This window comes from Neopelma chrysocephalum, unplaced genomic scaffold (assembly GCF_003984885.1).
Source record: "Neopelma chrysocephalum unplaced genomic scaffold, ASM398488v2 Primary Assembly neopelma1_62, whole genome shotgun sequence".
In the NCBI taxonomy this organism is placed as follows: domain Eukaryota; kingdom Metazoa; phylum Chordata; class Aves; order Passeriformes; family Pipridae; genus Neopelma; species Neopelma chrysocephalum.
Genome location: NW_020897719.1, coordinates 3,513,221 through 3,526,823, shown reverse-complemented (window position 1 = coordinate 3,526,823; position 13,603 = coordinate 3,513,221). Strand labels below are relative to the sequence as shown.

Sequence of the window (13,603 nt, the reverse complement as noted above, 5' to 3'; positions counted from 1 at the left end):
AGTGCTTTCAGGTACACAGTAAGCTGTACTAAAGAATAAGTGCCAGAGTATGAGTGCTGTTAACAGTTAGGGAATACCAGAAGTATGGAGTCTAACAGGGATAAAAATGAGTTGTTCCCTACCAGATTCATTGCCTTATCATTGTGTTTTATACCATAGCTAGAGCATTAAGCTGACTGAAAGGTGCCTATAGAACTGGCACAAAGAGAGACATACCATGTGCAAACTGCCTTCAGAAACAAAAAAGCTTTAATCTCCCTTCACCATGAGTTTGAACAATGAATAAACCCTCAATGTACTGGACACTCTGGCCAAAGCAAGGATTCAACCTTTCTTAAAAGGTTGAATCTTTAAAACTAAGAACTAAAGTAACAAATTAAGACTCAAACTGCTAAAGTACCTCAGCAGTTGATCTAATATCCTCTGGGATGCACATATGAAGGAGAGGTGTGATATGACCACTGAGATATATGTGAAATATGCCAAAATTCTGTCCACAGCCTCTGTTACTTCCCATTTATATCATCTGTTATTTTCATAGGAGGAAGTGTAAACTGGCTAAGAAAATAAATCGTGAGCTGCAATAAGGTAACAAATCTCTTTTCTGAGAATAATAAAGACATTATCTAGTCTTTTATGAAATTCATTCAAACACAAACAGGACTTCCTCATTTATCTAAAACATTTTGTTCCACATTAGAGGAAAATAAAATTATTGGTAGGTGGGGGACACCTGCATAAACTACAAGGTATAGCACAGTGTCTCAGTCTGAAAAGACTGGGAGGTTTGCTAAAGAGGATGAGTTATGGGACAAAACAAAACTCCTCTCTCTCAGCAATTGTGGATTTAAAATTTACGGGGCTTTACTCGAGGAAGTGTGGAAAAACAAGAGATAACAACCCTTTATTAAAAAAATATGTGTATGTTAGCAAAACAGTTAAGAACAGTAACAGAACACAACAAAACTATACAGTGGTCCTAGAAAAGCAAAGTCTGGTAAGTACTTCTCTGTCCTATTAGCGCAGTCCTAATCGTGGCCTGCAGGGGCGCTGTTGGGTCGCAGAGGCGCAGAGCCTGCAGTTCGCTGGTGTGGTCGGCAGGGGGCGCTGCCGGGTCACTGAAGGTGCAGTGCCTGCAGTTCGCTGGTGTGGTCGGCAGAGGGCGCTGCCGGGTCACCAGCAGCCACCACGGGGAAAAGGGGCCTGGGGCCGGTCTCAGACCACGGGAGGAGCCGACAGGAGGATGGGGAACCCCCCTCCACCCCTCAAGATGGAGGGAAAAAAGGTAGGAAGGCAGTCTGCCCCTAGGGACTCACTGTGGTTCCCAGGTGGTGTCGTCTCAAGAAGCTCCCTTTCCCTCCTAGCGAGCACAGAGGCTCTCCAATGAAACACAGCAGATTCGGGCCGGGGCCAAGAGGCAACTCTCAGGCCAAGCTGGAATCAGCAGTCCACGCTGGCCAGGGCAGGCAGTCAGGCAACAGGCTTCCAGGCCTTCTCTCCAGCCAAAACTCTGCACACAGACCCTGTCTCCGTCCTCCCGAGAGGGTCCAGCAGAACTGCCTCCCTCCCCTCCGAGCAGGGCCAGCTTTCCAATCGGCCATTAGCCAGGAATGTAGCCAGGCTGCCTAAATCTAATGTTATGCTAATCGCCTTCCCTCCCCCTTCCCTGTTTCGTGCTCCTGTTTCTCTTACAGGGGAGCAGGGAAGGAAAAATTCCCCTCTCTCAGATTATAATCTATAACACACAGTCACCGACATTTGCTTTTGAGTTGTTTTTTTCTTATACATGCCAGGGTGTAGGTGGGACGTGCTCTGGGTATTTTATTTACAAGCCAAATAACATTTCTTTGCAATTTCTTTGGAATAATTGTACAACTGTATCATGAGCATATTGGTTTTTAAAACCTTTACAGATACTTGATAAAATTTTACTAAAAATTTTCACTATGATGTCCCAGTCTGATTTACTATCAACAGTCTCTCTGTAACCAGGCACGCCTGATGTACATTATCAGTATTTATGATCATGAAAATTACCAGTACTCCTGCTGGAATATTGCAGCAACAATATATTTTGCTTGCTTTGTGCACCACAAATTAAGTCATAAGTCTCTATTGGTTTAAAATAGAATTTTCAACTCCACTAGGAATTCCAAGATAATCATCTAAGTAGTCCTGCTGCAGGACTGAGAAATGCCAAACCTTTACAATCTTCCACTGCTCAGCATGTTTCTTTCTAAATCAGTATAAACTCTGGCCTTTTTCTTGTGAGCAGCCAGGAGCCAGTGGGACCTCAGAGGTGTTTGAGAGATCAGAGGAAGATCAATGAAAATTATGTTACAGTAGTGAGAAAAGGTTGGCTTGCAGCCTGTGTCTTATCTACTGCTATTCGCTCACAAACCCACAGAGTACTTAAGAAAAAGGAAAGGAAAAGAAGAAAGGACTGCTGTCTAGAAGTTCCCTTACCACTGGGAATATGCTGCCTGGCAGACAGCTTGCCTGGCAGAACAGAAGTGACGGTGCTAAATGCTTGGGATCACCTGGTCAGTACAAGATAACTTATTGGGGTTGCCCAAAGCTACAAGCCTCAGAGAACCAACAAAGCATGTAAACTCAGAGTCTGAAAGAGAAGAGCTGTTGTTAAGACTCAATAATAATCTTCATCCTGGCTACTTAATAACATGCATTAAGACATTGGATGGCATATATTTCTTCTTTGGGAAAGTGGAATGTATTTATTGTTGATGAGCTGGAGAAAAGTGTGTTATTTAGGTCAAAGTAATAGATAGGAATTAAAGAAAGCCTGTGTTCCTCTCCTTGGAACAATTTATATGTGAACCTGAATCTTAAAATTGTATGTGCAGTATCACAGGCACAAGCAGAATGCATTCTGATGAACTCACCGATTATTCAGGAAAAACAAGCTGAGAATGTCACATCAGTATTGGTAAACTGAAAACAAAAGCAGCTTTTTTGTATTTATTTGCAAACTAGCTGAAAAACCTGTATCACAAGAAATATTACTTGGGATGAAATACTTTTACAGGTGTCAATAAACAAAGAAATACATTATCTGTTTTTGTTATGGCTGCATGCAAAGTTGAGTGGAGTTATGCAAGAAAGCCTACCATCACAAGTATGCATGGAAGCACTGCTGCAAATCTTCAAGAAATGTCTTATTCCCTACAGATTGCTTGCCATTTTATTGGAACCATTGCTGCATTGATGCTGAATAATCCATTACTCCTTACAGGACTTTGCAGCAAAGAAAAGAAATCCAAAACAATTCTCCTCACTAATAACTTTTTAGGCAAACAATATCTTAAGCATATGCCAGTGGGTTTCAGAATATAGATGTTTCTTATGCACAGAATTTTGTTCAAATTCTCTGAGCTAATGATGATCATAAATTCTAGTAAAGATGTGTTCTGTAATGGGACAAAATATGACTGTCGCAACTCTGTTAAACAAGAAAATACAGCAGAAATGTGTCTTGTAGAGCCATAGCACTTATTTCATGGAAAATTTTCTCGACATTTGGATAAAAGGATTTCTATTTTCAAATGGGCATAGCATGGCTCAGGAAGTGCTGCAAAAGTATCTACAATTGAAATTACCTTATTAGTATGGGAAAAGCAGACAGAAATAATCTTCCTCTGTCCTATTGTGAAACCTTCTATGATGAATCACCTTGTAGCTGCTCAGTCAGAGGTGTGAGGTGACAAGAGAAGAAAAACTGATTGAAGTTTTGCTTGGCCAGTGGCTATGGTATATCAGTGGGCTATATTTAACATTAACAGCACTATTGAAGTCCTGTTTGATGCTGTACTAGAAAGGCATGAAAAATGAAATATTACTTTATAGAAGGAAGTTACCAAAAGGTTTTATATTTTCAAGTATGAAAAAAATTAAATAAAATGTTTAAGTACAGGAAAAGGAAGAATGTATGTTTTTCAATAGCAGATGATGACATTTTTAAGCAGAACAAAATACACATCTTATACTGAATATGCAAGTTCTGGACTTTAACTGGATACAAAGAAGGGTGGAAGAGCGAGGGGATAAAAATTCAAATAAATAAATAATAAAAAAGGGAAACGTCTCCATTTTCCACAGGAAGTAAAATGAAGGTGTATATTATGTGTGATGGGCCAGAGCAAATGGTCTCATCCTGGTCCTGTTCCAACTTATGGCAGAACTCCCATTGACTGTCATGGAGGTAGTGCTTTTCTCTATTTTTCTCTTTCCTATTCAAAGAAAGAGTGCAATTGCACATAGCAAATATGCTACCCCAGTGATGCAAGTGGACAGGTTTGGAACAGAAATCGCTGGAAGTAATCTTCATCTCAAACTGGAGAGTAGCTACACAGCTGTACCATAGCACCTCAGCACCACCTACTCTGGTTGTGCTTTCACCCTATGGCATTTGCACAGCAGAAGATACGTGATTCTGGCTCTTGAAACACTGTGGCTGGAGAACGCACACACCTGTGAGACTGGTGAGCCCACAAAACACCAGGAAAATGTGAACTCTCTCTACCCGACATAATTCATACACACACTCATGGCAATGCTGCACATACACTATTGCCTCAAAACAGGGTAACTGACTATTACATACTTATGTTGCACGTGATATGGTTTTCAAATACCCAGGTCTTCTTCTGTGCATTTGTCTTAAACTTAAGTCAGCCTGCTTATTTCCATATTTTGTTACTGATTTTTCAACTCAAAAATGACTGGGTTTTTTGTGGAGGCCCCACTCTAATAAAGCAGACACACAGTCAGAGACATTTCCAAAGTAAAAACTGCACTTAGCTCCCCTTGACAGGAAAAAATTTTGCTCTCCCAAATCACCTTCTTTATACCTCAGAATCACTCATTTCCTGAACTGTGGTAACAGTTTTAGCTAGTACACCCCCTTCTTTTGGGAACACTGAGAAAACTCTGCTCCCTGAAGAGTAAAATAAGATCATTAGCAAATTATCCACTGATACAGTAAGAAAAAAGGAAAACTAGCTGTCTGATGAATATTATTAGAGAATTTCTGTAGGATAAGACCTTTTGAAGATTGAAAGTGGTATAAAATTGCCAATTTGAAAGACAGTAGTGCTCTTTTATTCAGCATAGGACTAAACTCTCTAATGCGGTCAAGTTGCACTCAACAAAGAACTGTGGTGTAGGGGAAGGGGTGAAGTTTCTAACACTTTACATTACTCGCTTCAAGACTTACGTATTAATCACCAAATCCTCCTCTTAAAAAAGCCTGCTTGCCACCATCAAGCACAAACTTACAGAGACAGAAAACACAATGTAGTCCAAAAATCTTTTCTTTCATTAACTGCTTTATACAGGTCAATACAACCCAAAGTTCTTCTTGCTTGTCAAGAAGTCAACACCAAAGACTGGTAGCTGTGAATAATTAGAATTTAGTTATCTCCACACTGAAGTTTTTCTGCAACAGTATAATACATGGCACTTAGCTAAGACTGTAAATTAATAGAGACTCCCAATTGCAGTAATCTGTCCCAGTGCTAACTGGGTTTCATCACTGGATATAATTATAAAGATTAATAAGCAATCAACATCTTCCTTAATGTTCATTCACTACTGACTCAGGCTAAATTTGAGATCTCATTTCAAAGGCAACAGCCTTTGCAGCCTAATGCTAACATCCAGGGACACCCACATCCCAGCCCCCATAGTCAGCATAAATAAAGTGAAAATAACTGAAAGAAAAATAATTTCAGAAACAGATAACTGAATAAATGGCTTAGGAGACTATGAAGCTGTTTAAAAAGATAAATCTTCTTTTTTTTTTTATGGGTACATTTGGAACAGTCAGACTCTGATACGTCTTTGCACATGTCAACACATTTTCAAGGATATTATGTCTGACTTGGATATAAAAGACCATGTTTCAACTATTCAGACTTAGCTCAGTTAACAGAGTACCCAGTAGGATTAAGAGGATGTCTGGGTTATCTAATTTTAGTAAATACGGACGGAAGGAGGAAAAGGTCTTATTCAGTAGGACAAAATGACAGATCACTGTACTGTACAAAGTATTTGCTATTGTAACTCAGTTTTCTGGAATAGCTTTGAAAAGGGTTCATTATCTCTACTGCAAGTTCTAGAGTCACATCTCTTGCACTTAAGAACTGAAAAGTGGTTGTGTTGGTTTTCATGTGACAAGAGATTTCTCACATGATGATACTTGAGAAGACCCTCCTGTTCTATCAGACCTTTGATTTGAGATCTCATGCAAGAAATAGGTCCCAGAGAAGAAATACAAGAGCTTGAAACTATTTCAATATACTGGAGCTATTTTGTTGTTAAAACAAAATATCAGCTTTTGGGATTTCCATCCCACTACATTCCCATATACCACATGCACATAAATATCACACAGAGGAATAAAAACCCCAAGAATGTAGAACCTGAGAATACTGACATAATTCAGAAAACCAAAGTTGCTTGGGATGATTTTTAAATCTATTTTGTAACGTTTGATCAGCTTCTTTTTTTCTAACACTGCTGCTGACTACAAAAAGAACTTCCTTCCTTGGTCAAAAAGACCCTGATTTGGTTCACAATCTCACTCTGATTTGTTCAGCTTCCAGTAACTCTTTAAAGATACAATATCATATTTTGATTACTAGGACATGTTTTTCACTGTATGGGTTCTCACTTCAAAGCCCTCATTAAATTATAAAACATCCTTGATTTTAACTGCAATGTCATACCAAATTTTTATTCAGTTACAAGTTTAAATCATGAAAGGCAAGATTACAGCTGGCCTGTGGAGCACAGCAAAGAGAGAAGTCACCCACAATTTTATCATACCATAACATAGTTCCACAAGCAAAAGAGCTTTCTCTACACAGCACTAGAGACATCAGTTATCTCAGATACAGCCTTCAGAGACAAGCAAAGACTATGGCCCTTCTTCTTCCTGCTCCCCTGAATAATGAATTAGGCCCGCCTTGGAAAAAAATGCATTTGCAATGTCTTTAGAGTTGCTGCTTCTTGACACCTCCCAGATCTAGTAAAACTTCTGGCTAAGTCACCTGAAAACCACAATCTGGTCCAAGGGCAGGAAACTACAGCTGAAGCTATAAATGTCATCTAAAAAATTGCTTCAACAGGTTGAGTCAGTGCTGTAGATGATAATTCTTCACAAAAAATTTCCAACTCTCATGTTGCATGGAAAAAATAACTACTGTTATAACAGGTCTTTTTTTTTCTTTCCTCATTTTTTTCAAAAATCCTAGCAAGACCATGATTGCATTTTTTAAAGTACTCTGTCCATGAAAAACTAATTTAGTTACATTAATGAAAAGGAAGCAAAATGTGATTGAGGATGTAATATGGAATTACAGTTCATTAATTCTTCAAGTATGCAATTTTCCAGACTCCTGATCCCCCATTGATTTCTGCACACCCCTATAGGTCCTGCTAAATGCCAGCAAAAATAAATTCAATTGTGTTGGTATTTCATGTGTGGCAGTGGTGGCACCAAAATTAGATAGAAACATTATGAAAGGGAATTTTCCACTGACTGTTCACCATGCAGTTAACAATTCTTTGCTGTCAAAAATTGATCAATCACAGACCACACCAATAATTGAAACTATGGCAGTCTTTCATTACACATCCAATATCATCACAGGAATTGGTATTCATAACAACTGAAATTCAGAACAACTAATTAGCCATGATGAACTAGGTGCATCCATTAAGACTGTAAAATAAAAATAATATATTTTTCAGCCACATTGCGTGACACTGATTGTGTCAATTCTCATTAGAAAGACTAATTGAGAGGTATTGGGCCCCTGTTTCTAGCTGTTGACAAAGAGGTGATTTTGTTTCACTTTGTTCACCATTCTCAGTACAGCATCTCAACTGTAACAATTGCTTCTGCTTCCTCTTTTGCCCTACCTTGAAAAGGAAAAGTACTTATCTTCTTCAAGATAGCAAAAGCACTTTTATACCTTCAAATACTCTGACAATACCCATTTTAGATACTTCCTAGCATCTGAAAGTTATTAGCTGCATTTGTACACTAGAAATAGGACTAGCACACTAGTGCTAGCTGCTAAAGATGGGCAAGAATAGTTGGCTTCTAAACAAAAGAGAACTATTTGTCTGAAAAGAGAAGAGTTAGTTTGGCCAGATATTACCTCTTTTCCAATGGGTGTGAAGGAAGGCTTTACTTGCATAGTGTAATGATGAAAGATCTTGGGTTTCCTCAAGTGAGGAGTTAAGTCAGCCATAACCATGAGTTACGATGTTTACACACATATGAACCAATGATGCAAACAGCATGTTCTCAGCTTTGCAAAGGTTGTTTCGGAACAGTTTGTTAAAAATTACAGTAAAATTCCAAGTACTTAATTCAAAGGCAATTTAGGGAAAACAAACAAAAGAGCCAACAAAGCAACTAAAACAAAGTTTTGGCTAGGAATTGTTTTGACAACCTGATTTGAACTTGGTCTCCTGCTATAGTCCAGGGTATTGTACATACTTTACATGTGCTGAAGTTTAAAACATTCTTACCTACATTTTCCTACCCATGGCTTCTTACCATGACTCTTAGTCCATATACCGTAATTTGCATTGCAACTCCTGAATACCAAATCATGTAGAGATTGTACAAAATTGCTGAAGCACAAAAAAGGAAAAAAACCCACACTATTCCTTTGCTTGGGCTATAACCATATCATTGGCATATATCTGCAGAAACTGCAAACTCCCTCATGTTGAGAGCAAAAGGAAGGACTCCAAGGGGATACAGGGCAATGACTGGCAGTATTGTAGATTTTAATTTCACTAATAATTGAATGGCTCATAATTCATGAGATAGCTTACAGTGAGGGATGAAGGTCATTCCTATCTCCCTTATATAACAGAAGAAAATTCTATTATAATGCTGCCAAGCTGCACTATTCACATTCTATTTATAGCTGACTGTATTTTAAGAATGTAGATGAAATTTTAGTTTTCATGTTTAATAAAGAACTTTTTTCCCCATAGTAAATATCCACTAACAAGTGGATGCTTTTAAATGTTTTCAGTGCATAACAAGAAAATCCCATCTCCTCAAAGCTTTTTTGTAGAGTTCTTTCTTCCCTGGTTTCTTTTTTTTTTCTTTTAAGCTGCTACATATAGGATTGTAATGTTGCAACAAACTAAATAAAGATATAAAGAGAAAAAGATAAGTACTAGTATGTGACTCTTCAGCAAAGAAAAAATCTTTTGTTATTTAAAACTGACAACTCTGAAGGAGGAAAGGAATTATATGCACCCAAAAAACTGTGTCAGGCAAGGAAAATAAAGGGAGAAAAAGACACAGAAGGATGAAGCAGCAAAGCATCTTAAGCTATAAAACAGAAAGGATGAGCTAAGTAGGGTTCATGCCTAAATTGAGAACACACATTAAACTCAATATGGGCGTTTTTTGCTTAAATTCTATCAAATATTTACTTCGTGAATTATTATAAGTAAAAATGTAAAGCAAAGTAAAGCAAGTAAGCATTCCAAGCTTCTAAAGTCACCAGCCCTTGTTTCACTGCTCATTTTTGAGCTTGTTTTTCATATCTAAGAAAAATTCAGGTGGTAATGGGAAGGGTGACCTCCCTTTAAAACACTGCAGCCAAGCAAAAAGCATCTCATCTGCAGAACCCTGGCTTTCCTCTTTGCTTGCTGCAGATCTCATTTGTTTACTCTCACAAACATTTAAACCTTTTTCTCCTATATAATGAGATAGTCATTTTAGAATATGTCCTTTTTGAAAGTCAAAGGGTTTTTTTAGGTTTCACAAATTATTTGTACTTCCCACTCCCAGAAAATATGCTATAAACCCCACCATGTCTTCTCTCAGCTGTTGACATCTTTGAACAGAGTAGCAAGGGGGGCAGAAATGAGATGACCCATGTCTTATCTGGACTTTTGCTACTACCTTTTTATGCAACTATGCCACCTACCTAGACTTCCTCATCTGGCTTGATTTCCACATCTGTAAAATGAGGAAAAAGTGCTTCTACCATCTTTTTTTTTGCACATGAACCACTCTGGGTGAAAAAAATTAAGTAACAGTGCTGATTTGGTAAATACCACATGTGCTGATGCCAAGGATCAAGGAACAGTAACAGATTGGGAAACTGGAACTACAAAAGAGGCCAACATGTTTCTGGAAGAGATGAGAGGAAGAACAATGAGCTGTAGAGATAGATGCTGCACCCCTTGTCCTTTCTACCCCACCTGCTTTATTTGGTAGCACAGGCAGATCGTAGAAGTCACAAGGACACAGTGACAGCAATTGTTCATATTGGGACCAGTGTTATTTAATGTCTTCATTAATGACATAGATGAAGGGACTGAGTGCACCCTCTGCAAATTTGCAGATGACACCAAGCTTAGCGGTGCTGTTGACACACCAGCTAGGTATAGTTGGATATAGCACCAGCACATGTAATTATATTCATATTATACATTCTTAGAGAAAATATTTGGAGAAAGAGAAGAACAGGAAGCTGGTTTGTACACCAGCATCATGAATTTCAGAATCTCACTTACAAACAGCTTATCTATACCATGTACATCAAGTTTGCAACCAATCCATTGGCTGCACGTCTATTTTTCTGCAGCCTGAATTAGCACTTGGAGCATTGCTAAAGTAGAGCATTCCTTGCATGAAGGGCTTTTTCTCCAGGGGTTAGCTGAACACCACTCTACTACAGTTTCTTAGACTGCCAATCATGTTTTCTTTTTGTTTTGAACTTCCTTGTAATAGTAAATATGAAGACTTTTACTGGAACACAGTTAGCTGAAGTTTGCTGAAATTATTAATTATAATAACAATTCAAATGACAATAACTATTAGCTAGATTTTTTTATTGCTATTGTAGGATATGCAGTATTATATCTCTTCTCAGCAACAGTCCTTTCAGAATCTAAGCTCATTCTTGGACTGTAAACATCAGCACTCAAGGTTTCTATGCTTACTTCTGACTAAAAACTTTAAAATCTGTTAAATTTTTCCCTGAGGGGGGGAAAAAACCCTCATGCAGAGGTTTTTGGAGAAAAGTTCCAGCACTCTGAAACTGAAACACTGTGCTGGAGTTTCTTGCTCTCTCTGTAAAGGATCTTCCAAATTCTTTTGAGCTGGGGGAGGACAAATGAGCTTTAGCCACTTTATGCCCTTTATACAAATGAATAGAGAATTCTTAGGCAACACAAAGGGGACAGAGATGTTGTATTGAGGGGAAGCTTCTGTGAGAAGCAGCCAGAGCTTCCCCCACTTCTGACAGAGCCAGTGCCAGCTGGCTCCAAGATGGACCTGCTGCTGGCCAAAGCCGAGCCCACCAACAACAGTGACAGTGCCTCTGGGATAATGTATTTAAGAAGGGGGAAAAGTTACTGCACGGTAACTACTAGAAAGCTTATCAACAGAAGCTGTGAAGATGATGGTACCTAACCTCATGATTTATGTAAGGCTTCCAACAGGAGTGCAGGAACAAAAACACAAGAAGCAAAAGTTAATTTGCAGTTTCTGCTCTAAAGCAGACAAACAAGATTTTTCAGAAACTTTCTAGGAATTTCAGATTTGAGAGTACAAATTAGGCCTGTTTGACCCTCTACCAGTGAGGCTATTTCTCCCTATTAATCACCTGTCAGGAGTAGATACAATATATTGTGGCCTACGCATCAGGAAACTATATTAACCAGAAGCATGTAAAGAGTGTGGAAGTCCAAATTCCTGGAATTACTGTTTTCAAAAATTATTTATTTGAAATTGTGCAAGCAAAAAAAAAAATAAAAAATTCCAACTTATGAATGGAAATTACTGTGTTGATTTTAGCCTACTCCTTACTGGTATTTGCTCAAATCTCAAAAGTCACTTTATATTCTGAAAGCATTAAAAAGTTTTGCAACCACAAGAGAAGCAGAAATGTTGCCAGTCAGATAACTGATACACTGGTATGGCTTTGTAAGGAAATAACTCATAAAGTCATATCCTGCTAATCTCTCCTGAAGTCACCAAAAAATATTCTCTGTGAAGATGCACGTTTCACATTGCATAACTGTAGTTCAGTGATAGGACTGCAAAACACAAATTATGTATTCAAAATTTGTTATTAGGGTTCTGTATCAACTTATTTGAAATTTATCATAGTGACATATTAGAACTAGCTGTTATATTTAAAGAAGACATAGAAGTTGATGTTATCGGATTCTTCCCATAAGTTTGCCCATGGTTCTACTACCTGCTTTTCCTACAGGCATCACTAAACACACTAGTTATGTGCATTACCTCAATAACCCAAGGGTGGCTCAAAAACTGTTCTTCTCTCTGAAATCTGTAATTGACATACAAAATAACCATCTTTGAGAAGGGCAAGATCCTAATGCAGACTGAGTAATGACTTTATACAGCAAAGATGCAAGTGATAAAGAGAGATGTTTCAGCATCCTCAGCAAAACCATTACGTTATTTTTAGCAGCTGGGTCCTGTCTCTTTCTGCTGAAAGGGGGACCACAGAAGATATTAATTAAATGCAGGTGCGTGCAGTAATTCAGAAGTGTTTTCATTTCAGAGATTCAGCTCCCAAGAACAGAAAGTACAGTTAGATATAGATATTTACTGTGAAAAATCTTAAGTTAAACCTTTTTAAACAGGATACTGACAGTCACCACTTACATTCAAGATATGGCTGGAAAGGCCAATCTTCTGAACTCAACACACCACATATCCAAATTTCAACAGGGCAGGAACCCAGAAGACTTGCCAAAGAAATGGAGAGCACTTGGAAGGACTCAGGGAGGAAAAACGGTAGTGATTCCCCACTGTTCTGGTAGCAAAGCCCAGTAATGAGCTGGGCACATCAGTTCCAGCATCTCTCCTTGCTCACCTTTTCCCACAGCTGGGGCTCTGGGTTACGCAGACCTGACACCACGGTTTCAGCACTGGTACAGGGCAATAGCAGCATACAGCTCAGCACCCAAGCTGTATCTCAACTGCTTCCAAAGCACAATTTAGCTTCTTTGGACTTTGCCCTAGGCAATTTTGGTTTGGTTTGGTTTGGGTTTTTTTGCCTGCACCAAGTGGAAAGTTTATAATAGCTTACAAGCTTTGAAAATTTTTGTTCTTGAAATGCCAGACTCCAAAGACCTGACTTTCAGAATATGATGAATTCCTACTGCACACTGGGATCTATTAAAATGTTTTATGCTGCAAATCACTCCTAAGAAATCTTTCTTTGCAAAATTTTATCCAGATTCTATAGACTAACTCAACTTCCTTTTTTTCTGTGTACTGAAGTCAGTCCTTTAACGTAAATAAAGCATCCCCTGACAAAAATATCCTCTAACTTCTAAGCCTCAAACTTGGGAGCCTCCCCAAAAACAGAAGCCTGAATACTCAGGACACCAAGATCCTAACAAGTCAAGTGGACTATGAAAACTAATGAACTAGGGGAGGCACCCCTTCTTCCTACAGCTTTTGCTCTGGACAGTTCATGCCTGTGCTGCCTTCATGTTCTTTCCACTTTCCTCTTCCTCCCTTCTTTTGTTTCCTCCTTCACTAAAAACCCCAGCA

General features: G+C 38.6%; 1 protein-coding gene across 1 annotated transcript in view; it reads right to left on the bottom strand.

Annotated features, from left to right (window-relative positions):
- NELL2 (neural EGFL like 2) overlaps window positions 1–13,603 on the bottom strand; it is a 152,252-nt gene that overhangs the window by 17,974 nt on the left and 120,675 nt on the right. The gene's annotated exons all lie outside the window — the stretch shown is intronic.